General features: G+C 43.7%; 2 pseudogenes; one reads left to right on the top strand and one right to left on the bottom strand.

Moving 5' to 3' along the window:
• The first annotated feature begins 14861 nt into the window (after nt 1-14861).
• Nucleotides 14862-14993, top strand: LOC149311352 (U1 spliceosomal RNA; annotated as a pseudogene).
• Nucleotides 14990-15122, bottom strand: LOC149311351 (U1 spliceosomal RNA; annotated as a pseudogene).
• Nucleotides 15123-15879: the final 757 nt, after the last annotated feature.

Genomic DNA, 15879 nt, shown 5'->3' with positions numbered 1-15879 from the left:
TCCCATACCTGGACGACTGGTTGTTTGCCACCGATTCACAGCACGAGCTCCGAGAGGCGGTCTCATTCGCCTTGCACCTTTTGTACTCCCTCGGACTGGTCGTCAACGAAGAGAAGTCCCACTTCACTCCGACCAGACAGGCCAAGTTCATCGGAGCCATCCTCGACTCCGAAAGATGCTCCGCCTTTCTCCCTCCGGACCGTTTCCAGGCGTTGGTGGCATCGCTGAGGCCTTGCATCTCTCACAGAAGAGTGAGGGCCAGAGACGTCCAAGTGGCGCTGGGCCACATGGCGTCAACGACGTTCGTGACGCCGTGGGCAAGGCTTCGCCTCTGACCACTGCAGTCCTGGTTCCTCTCAGTCTTCTCTCCGATGGAGGACCCGCCGTCCAAGTGGCTCACGGTACCGAGACCGGTGGCCGCTTCGCTGAGATGGTGGTTGGATGGCCACAACGTCTGCATCGGGATGCCCTTCCATCAACCTCAGCCTCAATTGACTTTGACGACTGATGCTTCCCTGGAGGGTTGGGGCGCCCACCTGCTCGACCTGGTTGTCAAGGACAAGTGGTCGGCCCAGGACAAACATCTCCACATCAATGCTTTGGAGATGCTCACAGTCGAGAAGGCTCTGAGGGCATTCGAGTTCACTGTCGCAGGCAAGGTGGTCCTCCTCAGGACGGACAACGCTACCGTGATGTATTACATCAACAAGCAAGGAGGCACCAGATCCAAGACTCTGCTCGAGATCACTCTTCGCATCTGGGACTGGTGCATCCAGAGACAGGTGCTCCTCCAGGCGATTCACCTTCCAGGAGAGGACAACGAGTTGGCAGATCGCCTAAGCAGATCCCCTTCAGTGTGCCACGAGTGGAGGCTCCATCCGGAGACGGTCAGCGACCTGTTCGAGCGGTGGGGAACCCCCCGGATCGACCTCTTCGCGACTGAATGGAACAGCCACTGTCCCCAGTTCTGCTCCAGGAGGCAAATGGACGGATCCCTCGGAGACGCGTTCACCTTCCTTTGGACGGGAGAGCTGCTTTACGCCTTTCCTCCCTTCCCTCTCATCATCAGGGTGGTGTCCAAGATGACAACGGACCGTTCGGATGCGATCCTGATCTCTCCGTGGTGGCTGAGACAGCCCTGGTTCGCATCCCTTCTCCACCTCCCCAAGAGATGCTTCCTCCGCCTCGACTTCCGTCCCGACCTGTTGTCGATCCAGGACGGCCAGATCCTGCACCCGGACATCGAGAGCCTGCCGCTGGTGGCCTGGAGGATACAGTCCTAACCGCCCTGCCGGAGGCGGTGAGGACGGTGATCCTGGCTGCAAGGAAACCTTCCACCCAGCGGTCCTACGCCCTGAAATGGAAGAGGTTTAGCCTCTTCCTTGATCGAAAGGGCTTGTCTCCTGCTCAGGTGTCCACTCCAGTGGTGCTGGAGTTTTTGATGGCGCTTTTGGATGAGGGGCTGTGCCTTGCATCCATCAAGTGCTATCTATCTGCCATTTGTGCCAAGTACCAATTCGGGGGGAGGGCTTCATTTTTCAGGGATCCCTTGGTGAAAGGGTTCCTTAAGGGATGTGCCAACTTACATCCTCCTGTGTTGGTACCGGCGCCGGCTTGGAGCTTGGAGACGGTACTGTCCGCGCTCCAGTCCAAGCCCTTTGAGCCAATGGCCACAGCGGACTTGAGACTACTGACTTGGAAAACCGCTTTTCTTGTGGCCATCACCTCTGCCCGCCGTGCGGGCGAACTCTGTGCCTTGCGACCAGCCCTTCCTGAGGTTTCACAAGGACAAGGTGGTCCTTCGGACAGACATTACTTTTTTGCCTAAGGTTGTGTCTGCTTTCCACATGTGCCAGGACATTGTGTTGCCTACTCTCGCACCCAACCTGACTTCTGTTGTGGAGCGAAGCCTGCACTCTCTTGATGTCAGGAGAGCACTGGCTTTTTACTTGGACATAACTGCTGCCTCCAGTCGCTCCAAAAGACTCTTCCAATGCTACTCAGAGCCGAAGAAAGGGTTGCCTGTGTCTGCGCAGAGGTTTTCCAAATGGGTGGCCGGTACCATCCACCTCTGCTATGAACTTTTGGGCAAACCTCTCCCAGGCAGGGTTCAGTCTCATTCCACAAGGGCAATGTCAGCATCCTCTGCATTCCTGTCGGGGATTCCCTTGGAGGATGTCTGCAAGGCTGCTGTCTGGTCCCAACCTCTGACTTTTATTCAGCATTATAGGTTGGACACCAGAGCCATCCGAGACGCAGCTTTCGGGAGGGCTGTGTTGGTTTCAGGGTTGCATTGATTGCTCTTCTGATGTGTTTGGTCCTCAGCATTTATGTACATAATGCCATTGTTTTTTTGCATTCTGTTGAATGTGGGCTTGCACAATTTCAATGGGACTGGTCTTGCATGACCCATTATTCCCTTCTCAGGTTTTGCAATGTTATTGCTATGTTTAGTTTGTGCATGAACAAAAAGACTGACTCTTTTTATGGTTCAAGGTGTTTATTATTGCAATAAATGTACCTTTGGTTTACCATAGCTTTGGTTTCAGGACACTCCCTCCGCCGCATACCTAAGCTTGTCAGTCTAAACCCATTTGTATGATTCGCAGAGACCACGAAGAAGAAAGACAGGTTGCTTACCTGTAACAGTATTTCTTCGAGTGGTCATCTGCGAATACATACAAATCCCACTCGTCCGTCCCCTCAGTGTCCTGCTCTTATTGGCTCTTTCCATCGCCTGCTTGGCGGAAAAATTGCGGAACGGGGTAAAAGAGCGGGAAGGCAGGGGCCTTATAACGGGTGGGCGGAGTTACCGCCAAAAAGTTTCTATGGCGGGATACAAACCGCCGCTTTGCGGCGCTTCCCCGCTGCCGCCGTTTGCTCCACGCGGGAGCTGCAGCAGCCAAACCGCTACGTCACAAAGGACGCGATGTATACGGACGCTCAGCGTCCGATACGTCAAGATGGCTGCGCCCGTATGAACAGGGCGCCGCCATCTTGTACGTATTCAATACGTATTAGGGTTAGGGGGGTGCGGAAGCACCGCCCCTTCCTAACCCTAGTACGTATTGATGACGTACTATTTGGCGGTTTGTATCCCGCCTATATGTTGCAAAGTAAACTTTGCCCAGTGATTCCAGAAGTTTCCGAACAGCACTGCGCAGGCGCAGTAAAACCCATTTGTATGTATTCGCAGATGACCACTCGAAGAAATACTGTTACAGGTAAGCAACCTGTCCTTTTCATGTCCAGAGCTGCAGAGGCATAAAACCTCTTGGTCAAACTGTCTATCTTCTTACTCTCCTTGTCTGTGGGGGAAGAAGATGGACGGGGTGCGAAGGTCGTCTGTGATCCTGCTACAGTGGCTGAGTTCTGCTGTTGAAAAAGCCAAGCTGGTCCAGATGGTGTCACCTGATAGAGGTTTTCTATCTTTCATGACATGGACACAATCGTGGCAGGAGTGCTCCAAGATCTCTTGGCAATCTGCAGGTGCAGAATAACCCATTTGTGTGAATTCACATATGACCACTTGAAGAAACACTGTTACAGGTGAGCAACCTGTTCATATAAGCAGCTCTGTTACAAACAATTGATATAGAGGACTTTATTAAATGTTCTGCAAGCATGCCTCTGTATGGTTCTGCACAACTTTGTAGAAAATTTCCTTGGTTTATATGAAATTATATCTGGAGTAAGCAGCACTACCAGAAGAGAAGATATATTGTGTAGCAATTAGGAGAACATAAATATTTTGAAGGAACAGAAGACACATAACCTTTATATCCCCCCCCCCCTTACCTTTCATTTTAAAAATAACTACAACTACCTTAGTTTTTCTAAGAACAATGGTTTCCAGATGAGAGTTCATGACATGGTGAGCCATGGTCACAAGCATATTTCTACATGGTATAACTAACGCAAGGTGTGTGTGACTGGAATATTGGCATGTTGTAAGCCACAAATCTGGAAGTAACAGAAGTACTTGCCCATGTTAAGAAACACTCACAGGATACTTTAGGGCAGTGATGGTGAACCTTTTACAGACCGAGTGCTCAAACTGCAACCCAGACCCTACTTATTTATCGCAAAGTGCCACGTCACTCTGGCTTTCTAGTAAGAAACTCTGGCAAACTCTGTGCTAGGGCGACAGCATGTGTGCCCACTGAGAGGGCTCTGAGTGTCACCTCTGGCACGTGTGCCATAGGTTCACCATCACTGCTTTATGGGATGCAATATTCAGGCTAAAAACCACTGCTGCATGTGTGTATGTGTATCTGCCTTCAGGTTGCCTGTCAATTTATGGTGACCTCATGAAGTTCATAGGGTTTTCTCAGGTAAAAACTAATCAGAGATGGTTTTGCCCGTTCCTTCTGCTGAAATATAGCCTACAGCAGCTGATATTCATTGGTGTTTTCCCATCCTAAGCAGGGCTTATCCTGCTTAATTTCCAAGACAACAGGATCTGGTGCCTTTAGGGCATTTAAGCCCAATTCTACTGTCATGAAAACAATAAGGAATCAAAGAACCATATAATTATAAAATGTTAGAAGTGGAAGGAACCACATGGGACATCTAGTTTAGCAAAAAGATTAATCAATCATAGTGGCAAGGAGTTAGTTAGCTGGGTATTTCCATGCATTTTTTGGGCTATATGAATTCCTAGTTATTTATATTTTTATAGAAATTTCTCCAACCAACATACAGATGACAAACGGGGGGGAGGGGGAACCATGGCACATGACAAGGATGAGATATTTGCCAATAGTTCAGGTACATGCTATAAACACATGAATGCCAAGGAAAGAAATTTCTATGTGGACTTCAAACCTGCACGGTGTTTGTTGTAATGCTTGAAAAAGTTACTGTTTAGAACTAGAACTCCCAGATTCCCTCAGCCTCAGACAGATGGACATGCTGACTATGGGATTCGGGGGGGAGGGGTGTATTCCCTCCAAAAGATATAAGTTTTCCCAGCTCTGGTTTTATGTAATATCTGATACTGTGAATTAATGCCTTTGTTTGTTTTTCTTTGGTTGTTTTTGTTGTAGATGCAGCTGATGCATGTATATGAGTGGAGAGCCAACCTGCCTGTGCGGAAATAGATGGTGGGGGCAAGAATGTAATTAGGGAGCATCCAGACTGATTAAAAAGTCTCTGTTTTTGTTTCTGTTCCTTCTGATTTTATACTGGGTTAATAAAATAAATAAAAAATTTATTTCTATCCCTCTTTTTGCCAAGCAATCGAAATAAACCAACCCTCAGGAGCTGGTATAAGGAATCCCTGATTGTACAGGACTAGACAGAAAATATTTTGGGATGAACAAAATTTTGGAACAGAAATAAAATTTGGGACTTTCCTTCTTTTTAATAATTTTGGATCCTGTCTCCTATGCCCACAACACATGCCCTGCCCTGTTTTCCAGAGAAATTACCTTTCTTGTTTATTGCTGTCACATCACAATGGTACATTTTTGCATCAATAGCATCCAGCCTTGCTTTCCTATTCACCCCACCAAGGACACACCATTTGCCTTTTCCACTCCCCGGCCCCTCCCCACAACCCACCCACCCTGGAAACCACCTGCTTCCCTGGTTCAATGTGGCAAATTTCTTCCTTGCAATTCACTTCCAACCAAAAACAAAACACAACAAGACCCCAAACACCCTTTGCAGAAGTCTAGCTGTAGAGAGCTCCAAGTAGCATATGGAAATCCTATCTCATGAGAATATGACACCAGGACTCCTTTATAAACCCAGTCCTTAATCAGATTCGCAGCCCATCCCTCCAAAGTGTATTATGAACTCAGAAATCCTCTGTGATGACTGAACAAAGACCCACTCCCTTCCCAAGGATGGGCGTAGGGAACAGCAGGAGCACACCTTCAGCTTTGAAGCAATAAATAGGAGGAGCCAGGAGGGGAAGGGTTATGAAACTGGATAAGGATTTAGTTTGCAAGGGAGAGATTAAAGATTGACAAAACCAGTCTAGTCTATTACACATCTTCTAAGTGGGCCAAACGAAACACCTGCCTTGCTTTGCCCTAACCCTGCTCCTTAACTGTGGGAATTTACTTGTCATGTCTGCCACCTGCTGTTCATATTTCCCATCAGCAATCCTTCCTTTTTAACATATGTCTGTTGCGGCATTCTTTTCCTCATAAGGGATCTTGTGCATCCTTTCTGACAAATAAATAGAATGGAATGACATCACATCGCCGAGTTGCTACTTTTTTTTCTGGATTGTGGAGGTGTAATTCTAAATACAGTAGAAGAAAGTCCGGTGTGAAGTAGGTTTAATTGTGCTCCACATTTTGGTAAGTGTTTGGTCTGCACAGGTGTTCTACTCTGATTACAAGATTACAAAGCTCAAGTCCAAGCCTGCAAAATATGGAACCTGTCAAACATGGCCCAACATGTCATATATCAATTATATAATAATCAAACCTTCCAAGTGTTTGATTTCTTTGTGTTTCAAGAATAATTTATCCATCCTCTGTTGAGCCACCATACATGTGAGTGGGCTTTATGCATAATTTCAGTTCATACATGAGAATTTGACACAGCTCTTGAACTTCTGCAAACCCCTTTTCACTTGCTGCCCCTCACTCCTGGAACCTTCTTCCCCCACGAGACACAAGGGCCATCACTTCTTTAACCAGCTTCAAAACGGAGTTGAAGACCATCCTGTTCAGAGAAGCATTCCCAGGCATTGTGTGATTATCACTTGCTATTTGATGTTCTTTTTGTTGCCTGTTTTGTTGAACCATTTCCTATATTGCTACATATTTTATATGTATTATCCTACTATTTCTTAGATTGTACGCCATAGGCAGGTTTACTCTTATATATTTATTTTTTTATGTATAGCGCTGTGCAAATCTACAGTGCTATATAAATAATAATAATAATAATAATAATAATAATAATAATAAACAAAGAGACCTCTCCCTAGAATGCACTTAGCACTACATGTAATTAGCTGACATGTCTGTAACAGTTTAATCTTTGTAATTTACTCTCCAATTGATAGTTGCAATCCTATGTATACTTGTAGGAAGAAAATAGCAACTAAATGAGGGACCGAGGCAAACTGACAGGAAAATAATGGTTAAACAGAGTTCAGTTGCACGTGTGTCCTACCGACAAGTTTCCCATGAGCAACACACTTACTCTGTGGACAGAATGTTGGACTAGAGAGGATTTTGACCTGATCCAGCATGGGTATTCTTACACCATTGAACTCAGTGAGGGTTATTTCCAAATAAATACGCATTGGATCGAACTGAGAGTGCTCTTGCAGAAAACACATTTGTAAAGTATTTGCCTCTTAGTTTAAGAGTAATGCAGTTGATGCTGGATATTCTGTAATCTCCAACTGTCTTGGTTTGGTAAGGACAGTCCTGATTAATCCTCTGGCTTTCCACTTTTCCAGCTGCTTCTAAAATGTCCCAGTTTCTCTCTCCTCCTACTTTATCCCTTTGTTCTATGCTTACTTCAGTTGCTGCCATCTGAGATCAAAGTGCAAAAATATTTTGTACTCAGTTAACACAGCAGAGGAAAGAAGGAGAGGAAGATGGAGTCTTGTTTTTTTCAGTAGGCTTGGGCAAAAGCAAAGTGCCGCAGCCTCTCCAAGAAAGTGTGCTCTTCCTCATTTTTGCCATCTTAATTGCAGCCCGCTGCTGCCTGGCCACACGTTTGCTGGTTTTAATCTGAAATTTTAGAGGGAATGATATTTAGATATATTTTCCGGTGAAGACTGAGATTCAGATGCTCTAATACATGAGATGGTTGGTGTAAATGAATATCTGCATGCATGCACACCCATGTCCCCTTTGTGGTAACTAAGGGGCTGAACAGATTGATCCTAAGGGGCAGCCTGCACCCGCCTTTTTTGTCATTGGATTGGAGCTGCAGCAATTACACACTGCAGTCCCAATCTAGCATTTCCACGGCACAAAAAGGAGCTGCAAAAAGCAGCTCCTTTTTGTGCCATGGAAAGGGTGTTTTAGTTGCTGCGGCGGCGGCAGCTTTTCACTGTTTCTTCAGCACAGAACAAGACATGGCATGATGCCGCCTGCTGTCTGGTCAGTTGGGCAGCGTGGGAGCAGCGTGGGGCCGGTGTCAGTGTGGTCGGTATGCGTATGTATGCCCCCACTCCGCCCCAAGGTTGGCTCTTTATGCTGGTCTGTTGAGGCCCTAAACTGCTGTACAAATCTACCTGACTCAAAAATTGTCTTTGTCACTTTTACTTCATGCAAAGGGATCATATAGCAGTTTGAGACTATCTGAAAGAGGTTGTATCATAAGCTTTCAAAACCTTGGTCATGCTTCAGAGGAACTAGACAAGTCTACAAAAGTTTATGTTACAACTTCTTTCACACAATTAGGCCCTTATTGTATAAGGAAAGGGAGACAACAGTCAGCAAGAGAGAAGTGGCTTTCTCTTTGCCTCTCCACATGCTGTTGTAGCACTTTTGTTCTCCTTCCAGAGGAAGTTGGTTATAAAAACATACCTTTTGCCAAATGGATTTTTTCAGGGCAACAAAAGACATGCTTTTACAACTGCCTACCTCAGGAAGAGAACTGAAGTGCTTCAGCAACATGCAAAGAAGCAAGGAGAAAGCTGCTTCTCTCTCATGGCCTCTCAGCTTCTTTTGTCATGTGATAAGGCTTCTAGTCTCAAAGGTGCTACAAGATCTCTTTGCCTATTGATATTTCAAACTAACATGGCTTTATCTCTGACTTTTACTGCAGTCAAGAGTGTTGTTTCCCTTCTTAACAACAGCTTCCACCTCTACCTATCATAGCAGGGATGAGGAATAAGTCTCAGCATCCCTCCCCATTATGTAGACTAAGGCTGATGGGAATTGCAGTGCAACCAAAAATGAAAGACCATACACTTACTACTTCTGCTTTATAGTGTACATGTAATACTCCAGAGGGCAGAGAGGATTAAAATAAGCTTTCAAAGTGAATGCTAGATTTTTTTTCTAGCACAGCCTGGTGTGTGTGTGTGGCACGCGCATGTGCATAAGCAAGAGAGAACACATTTGTGCAATAGTTATATGAGTTGGATAACATGCTCCCTCAGATTATTCAAAACAAAAAAAATTGCTAGTGGCTGAATATCACCAAGGCACAAGTGCAGTAGTAGTTGTGCCTCCCTCTCATACATCAAAGAATGGAAATGCTCCAAGTGATTGTGGGACCCTAGGGCAAATGCTAAGGAGGGGCAAGGAGGAGCTCTTTAGTAGGTGTTCCCCTCTATGTGCTCTCCTGGGAATTACTGAAATCTATAATCAAATCTGACTCTTCACCTCAATTCCTCACACTGGCTGGCAGGATACTCAAAATGGAGCAATTGTGAAACACCAACTCTAATCTGATGGGTTGCTGAAATATGGGTGGCTCTAGTGAGGGTGGAAGAGATGACTAATTGGGGAAGACACAGCTATGACTATAGGACCAGAATGCTTAGGATCATATGCACACTTACTTAAGAGTAAGCCCTATTCAGCTCAGTGGTGGTACTTCTGGGCAGACATGGTTAAATTTATTTATTTATTTGATTTATATCCCACCTTGGATCCATATAGGATCCAAGGCTGTTTCAGTTCTTCATCCTTTGAATGCGATAGGTTGCTCACAATAAATGAGCACTATTTCATGTTCAAAAACAAACAAGGTATAATATAGTTTAATATAATAGAATTATAAATAGCAATAGCAATAGCAAGTACATTTCTATACCACTTATCAGTGCGCTTAAGCACTCCCTAAGCAGTTTACAAATTGTAAACTAATTGCCCCCAACAATCTGGGCACTAATTTTAGCAACCTCAGAAGGATGCAAGCCTGAGTCTAGCTTGAGCCCTTTTGCTGGTACAGTGGTGCCTCGGGTTACGAAATTAATTCGTTCCGCTGTCAATTTCGTAACCCGAAAGGCTTTCGCAAGCCGAATCCCCATAGGCGCTAATGGGGAAAAGCTGCGATTCCGTGTGAAATCGCGCAGAAAAGCACCAAAAGTTTTTCGTAACCCGAAAAAACTTTCTTAACCCGGAAATTTTTTTTTAAATTATTTTTTTTCGTATCCTGAAAATTTCGTAACCTGGGTATTTCGTATCCCGAGGTACCACTGTATTGAACTTGCAACCTTGCGGTTTGTGAGTGAGTAGCTGCAGTACAAGCATTTAACCACTGTGCCACCAGGGCTCCTGGTGCATATAATATAACATTAAGTAGAATGCTGCATATAATATAACATTATATATAGATAAGCGGGCCTTTCTGTTTAAGCAAGTTTTCAATGTGTTATTGCTCATGGGTATGTGTGCTTTACTTTTAACTTTAGAATACCTTTTAATCATTTTATAATCTTTTAATGTGATGATTTTTAACTTTAAAAATATAGTTAGGTTTTGATTGATTTGTCTTGTGAGCCATCCTGGAGGATGCTCCTGAAGAAAAGCAATAAATAAATAAATAAATAACATTTATTTATTTACACCTATATACTACCTTTCTATAAAACGAGAGTGGAAAAAAACCTCTTTCAGCTCTAGTACTGAATTCAGTTTCAACAAAATTATCAGGCCTTATTGCATGGCTCAAAAGGCATATTTTATGCCAATATATTTTGCTTAAAGCTCTTATTTCCAGTGTGCATTGTAGTGGTTTGATTGTTGGACTATGACTCTGGAGACTAGGGTTTGATTCCCCACCTGGCCATGGAAACCCACTGGGTGACTTTGGGCAGGTCATACACTGTCAGCCCCAGAAAACCTCATGATAGGTAGTCATAATAAATCAGAAGTGACTTGGTCACAAAACAACAGCTGCAAAACTCAGGTTTCCATAGGATGGAACCATGGCAGTTAAAGTGGAACTTTCGATACCATGGACCATGGTATCCTTCTGGAACGCCTGAGGGAGTTAGGTATCGGGGGCACTGCGCTCCAGTGGTTCCGTTCCTATCTCTCAGGCAGATTCCAGATGGTGAGGCTGGAGAACAGCTGCTCTCGTAAAAAAGAGCTGACATCCGGCGTCCCTGAGAGCGCCTTTCTATCCCTCACGCTATTTAATATTTACATTAAGCCTCTGTGATTGATCATCCGGAGACATGGAGCATGGTGTTATCAATATGCCGATGACACCCAGATCTATCTCTCTATGTCTCCGACTGATACAATGACTAAGGATGGCATCTGTCCTCTGGACGCCTGCCTAGAGTCAGTAATGGGCTGGATGAGGGAAAACAAACTCAAGCTGAATCCAGAGAAAATGGAGGTACTCATGATAGGTACCCAAGGTCCAGGGATAGAGATTTGTCAACCTGTCTTGGATGGGGTCACGCGTCCCCTAAAGGACGAAGTTCGCAGTTTGGGGGTATTTCTGGATCCATCTCTACAGTAATCATCTCAAGTAGATGTGATGGCCAGAAGTACCTGGTGTCAACTTCAGTTGATATGCCAACTGCTTCCCTACCTGGACCGAAAGGACCTTGAAGCAGTGATACTTGCACTGGTAATCTCTTGTCTTGATTTCTATAATGCGCTTTACATGGGGCTATCTTTGTACCAGGTTCAGAAACTTCAACTGGTGCAAAATGCAGCAGCCAGACCGGTCACCAGAAAACCTAGGACAGGCCACATAACACCAGTACTAAAATCGCTTCACTGCCTGCCAATTAGATTCTGGGCCCAGTACAAAGTGTTGATTATTATCTTTAAAGCCTTATATGGCTTGGGCCTGAGTTACTTGAGGGAACGCCTCTCTCTACACAATCCGCCCCGCACTCTTAGAACATCTGGGAAGAATTTACTAGATTATCCAAAGGTCAGATTAACAACTACTTTCCATAGAGCATATACAGCCATGGCTCCCATGCTATGGAACAACCTGCTGGAAGAGATCCATTTTACTACCACCTTTGATGCCTTCAAGAAGGCATTAAAGATAGATCTCTTCCGGCAAGCATACCCACCTGACCTTCTGTAAAGAACTGAAGAAAATCCCACTTCTGGTCATAATAGAATATTTGAAATAATGTTTTTATTGTTTTTATTGTTGTAATTTTTAGACAATTTACAGTTTTTATAATATGTATCTTAGATAATATTGTCATTATAAGGCAATTTTATGGTTGTAATCCCACTTCGATCCATTGGGAGAGGTGGAAAAATACAAATAAAATTATTATTATTATTATTATTATTATTATTATTATTATTTAGTGCTATAACTGTGTAATGGGAAAGAGCCAGGTGCATGGATGTATCTTAGGAGAGGGAAGGATGAAGGCATTGTTCCCCAGAGAAGAACTCCAAAATTAAATTTTCCTTCAGTTCCCAAATGTATATTATTGAATATCCATACATACCATATATACTCAACTATAAGACGACCTCATGTATAAGTCGAAGGCAGGTTTTGGGGCCAAAATTATGGATTTTGATATGATTTTGATATGACCCATGGCTAAGTTGACAATAAGACTTAAGGGCATGTAACGAAGGATTTAAAGGAAAGGAAAACAAAGAATTTACAAAATTCCAGCAGGCATAACTGTATGTGATCACACTAAAGACTGAATAGATAGAGAGTACAAAGAAGGCAGTGCTTCCAGGAGAGATTACACTCTTGACTTTTACCAGGGGACAGTTCCTTTTTTAATAAGAGTTAAAATACAGTACTTACATTGACCCATAGATAAGTCAACTCAGGTTTTTTGGGTCACTTTTTTGCCTAAAATTTCTAGACTTACACATGAGTATATACAGTAATTAGATATATGCATTTGCTTTGGATGACTAGAATAGAATCAGTGGATGAATTGGATTTGCCTAGGTGTTGACTCACCACTTAAAGTCTATTACCTGACATTGGACAAGTCACATGCTCTCAGCCTCAAGGGAAGATAATGGCAAACCACCTCTGAACAAATATTGCTAAGAAAACCCCATGATAGGGTCATCATAAGTCTGAAATGACTTTAAGGCACACAACACACACACACACACACACATACACACTAGATGGGACAAAGCAGCAGGAGTCCAGCCTGGATCTGCAAAAACTGTTACCTTTCACCTCCATTAAAATGCAAAGGGACAGGTGAAGAGGAGGTGTCTTTGTGACTGACAGTTCTGGCTTCCAATCACAGGATACATTGGACTTTCCTTTTAGTTCTAATGACAGGGCTGTGGACGGATAGCTGTGTCTGTCTATTGCAACAAAACCACCACAAGAGTTTCGCGTCACCTTCAACACTTAGACATTACTTATAGCAGAAAGTTTTGCCTGTTTCATCAGATACATGATACATTGCCCTAGTCTGGAATTGTCAGATGTAGATACAGATATATGGATGGATGGATGATTAGAAGACGGGAAGGCAAGGGAACAAGGCAATGATAATAGTGAGATCAAAGGAAAGGGATGTGTGAAATGCAGCTACAGTGATAATTAAATTGCAGCATAGAAGTATGCAAAATAATGACCAAACTGGTATTCATAAACATCCTGGCACTGATAAGAAAGCACCTGCATGGAGATACAAACTTAATAATCTTGTTTGGAAGCAGAGATGTTTCTGGGAGGAATATACAAGGGACTTATCAGCTGATATCAACTGAGCAGAGAAGAAAAAAACAAAGCCTCTAAATGTTTTTCAATCACCATTGTGCTCCATGTGCTACTTGGCTTTGACAGCTCTACAATGTATGCCATTTTGGAACAAATTGCCTATAACACCAATCCTTTAAAAGGCTTGCATGCTTACCTGTAGACATACACAGACACCCCACACCTATCTTATCTGAAATGTTGGAAATTGCTTACTTACGTGCATGCCTACAATACATGCCATTTCCATACAAAACAGTAGAAGGGAAGGGGTGTCCCCTCTGCTACACGTGTAGTGCTGGGCTGCAGTATGGACTTGAACTTGAGCCATCTAAGGTGCTGAATCCTTTGTGCAAAACAGGTTCAACATCTTGGATACCTTGTTTGTTGTGTTGTGTGCCTTCAAGTCATTTCCAACGTATGGTGACCCTAAAATTAACCTATCAGAGGGTTTTCATGGCAAGTTTCTTCAGAGGGAGTTTGCCTTTGCCATCCTATCAGGCTCAATGAATGAATTATTACAGTCAAAGACCAGCAATCCTATCAGGCTGAGAGACCATGACTTGCCTAAGGTCACACAGTGGGTTTCTATGGCCAAGCGAGGAATTGAACTTGGTCTCCAAATGCTTAAACCATGTTACCATGCTGATTCTCTGTACTCTAAAAATTATTCTAAAACTTGGAACAGATTCACTTCCCCATTGACATCAGGGTCATCAATTTCTACTGCCTATTAGCAGTGTTTTCTCTTTGAAGAATTGTACAATAGCTCACACTATACTTTTATAGCACATTCATGCCACTGTAAACACCATGGTTCTATCCTACAATATCTTAGGGTTTGTAGTTTGGTGAGACACTAGAGCTCTCTGGCACAGAATTCTAAATACCTCATGAAACTAAAAATCCCAATTTCCCATAGGATGGTGACATAGCAGAGTAAGTGGTTAAAGTGCTATAGTTATGCAGGATGAAAACGTCCACGTGCGACTGAAAGACAAAGAATCACAAGAGAGGAAAGGGTCTTGAAAGAACCCATCAACAGTAAGCACCTGGACAACATAAATTTTAAAATCATTATAATTTAAATAGCAATGTGATGCATTTTACCATACTGGGAAGGTTGTGACTGAGTGACCTATTTGTGTGTTCATAGAATCATTGAATTGTAGAGTTGGAAGAGACCACAAGGGCCATCCAATCCAACCCCCTGCCAAGCAGGAATTCTCCATCAAAGCATCCCTTGGCAGGAGAGACACTATGATCACGAAGGTGGTTTCCCAGGGTGAGGCTCATCTATTGCACTCCGAGCGTGCTGACCCATGCGATTTCCCCAAATGCGGGAAACTTGACTGTATAATTTGTGGATCAAATTATGCAGTTGAGTTTCTTGCATTTGGGTAAAATGCAGGGGTCAGCACACCTTGAGTGCAATGGAAGAGCCGCACCCTGGGAAAACCACCTTCGTGATCATAGTGTCTCCCCTGCCAGGGGATGCTTTGATGGAGAATTCCTGCATGTTAGGGGGTTGGACTGGATCGCCCTTGTGGTCTCTTCCAACTCTACAATTCTATGATTCTATGAACATACAAACAGGTCATCCAGTCACAACCTTCCCAGTATGGTAAAATGCATTGCATTGCTATTTAAATTAAAATGATTTTAAAATTTGCATCTATCACTGGAATCCTATATAACCTGTTATGTTACATACCTTTGTATATACCTAGTTACATAGCAGAGGTGCTATGAAACCACTTTATTTGAACTATGAAGGTGCATAACGTTGTTGTTGCTGCTGCTGCTGTTGTTATATTTAGAGTATTTATGCTCCACTCTTTAGCCACAAAGCCTCTCAGATCATTTACAGATTGCTAATTTGACAGTTTCCTGCCTTTAGGCTTCCAGTCTAAAAAGACATGATACAAAAGGAGAAGGGAATGTCAGTGGGGAAGGGACTGAATTTAGCAGATACTGCAAGTTCTTCTCTCCCTCCAAGTCCAGGACAATGGCATTTGGAATGGTGGGAGGGCCTTTCATCTGCCTTTGGGCCTAGGCATAGTGGAGCTGTGTTTACCTTGCCTTCTCTCATAACATGGCACTGACAAGAATGCCTGATGAACACTGGGACTGATGTGATGCCCATCCTATTGTGTATCAGTCACTTTGGTGGCTCTATTACTTCATAATGTAACAGCAGCCCTTTACTGGATAATTTAGGCTAATTATAATTCCTGCAGACGCAAGTCCACTTAC

Source organism: Sceloporus occidentalis, unplaced genomic scaffold, assembly GCF_023333645.1.
Source record: "Sceloporus occidentalis isolate IW3139 unplaced genomic scaffold, rSceOcc1.0.p SCAF_6, whole genome shotgun sequence".
Classification (NCBI taxonomy): domain Eukaryota; kingdom Metazoa; phylum Chordata; class Lepidosauria; order Squamata; family Phrynosomatidae; genus Sceloporus; species Sceloporus occidentalis.
This window is presented reverse-complemented; position numbering and strand designations above follow the sequence as displayed.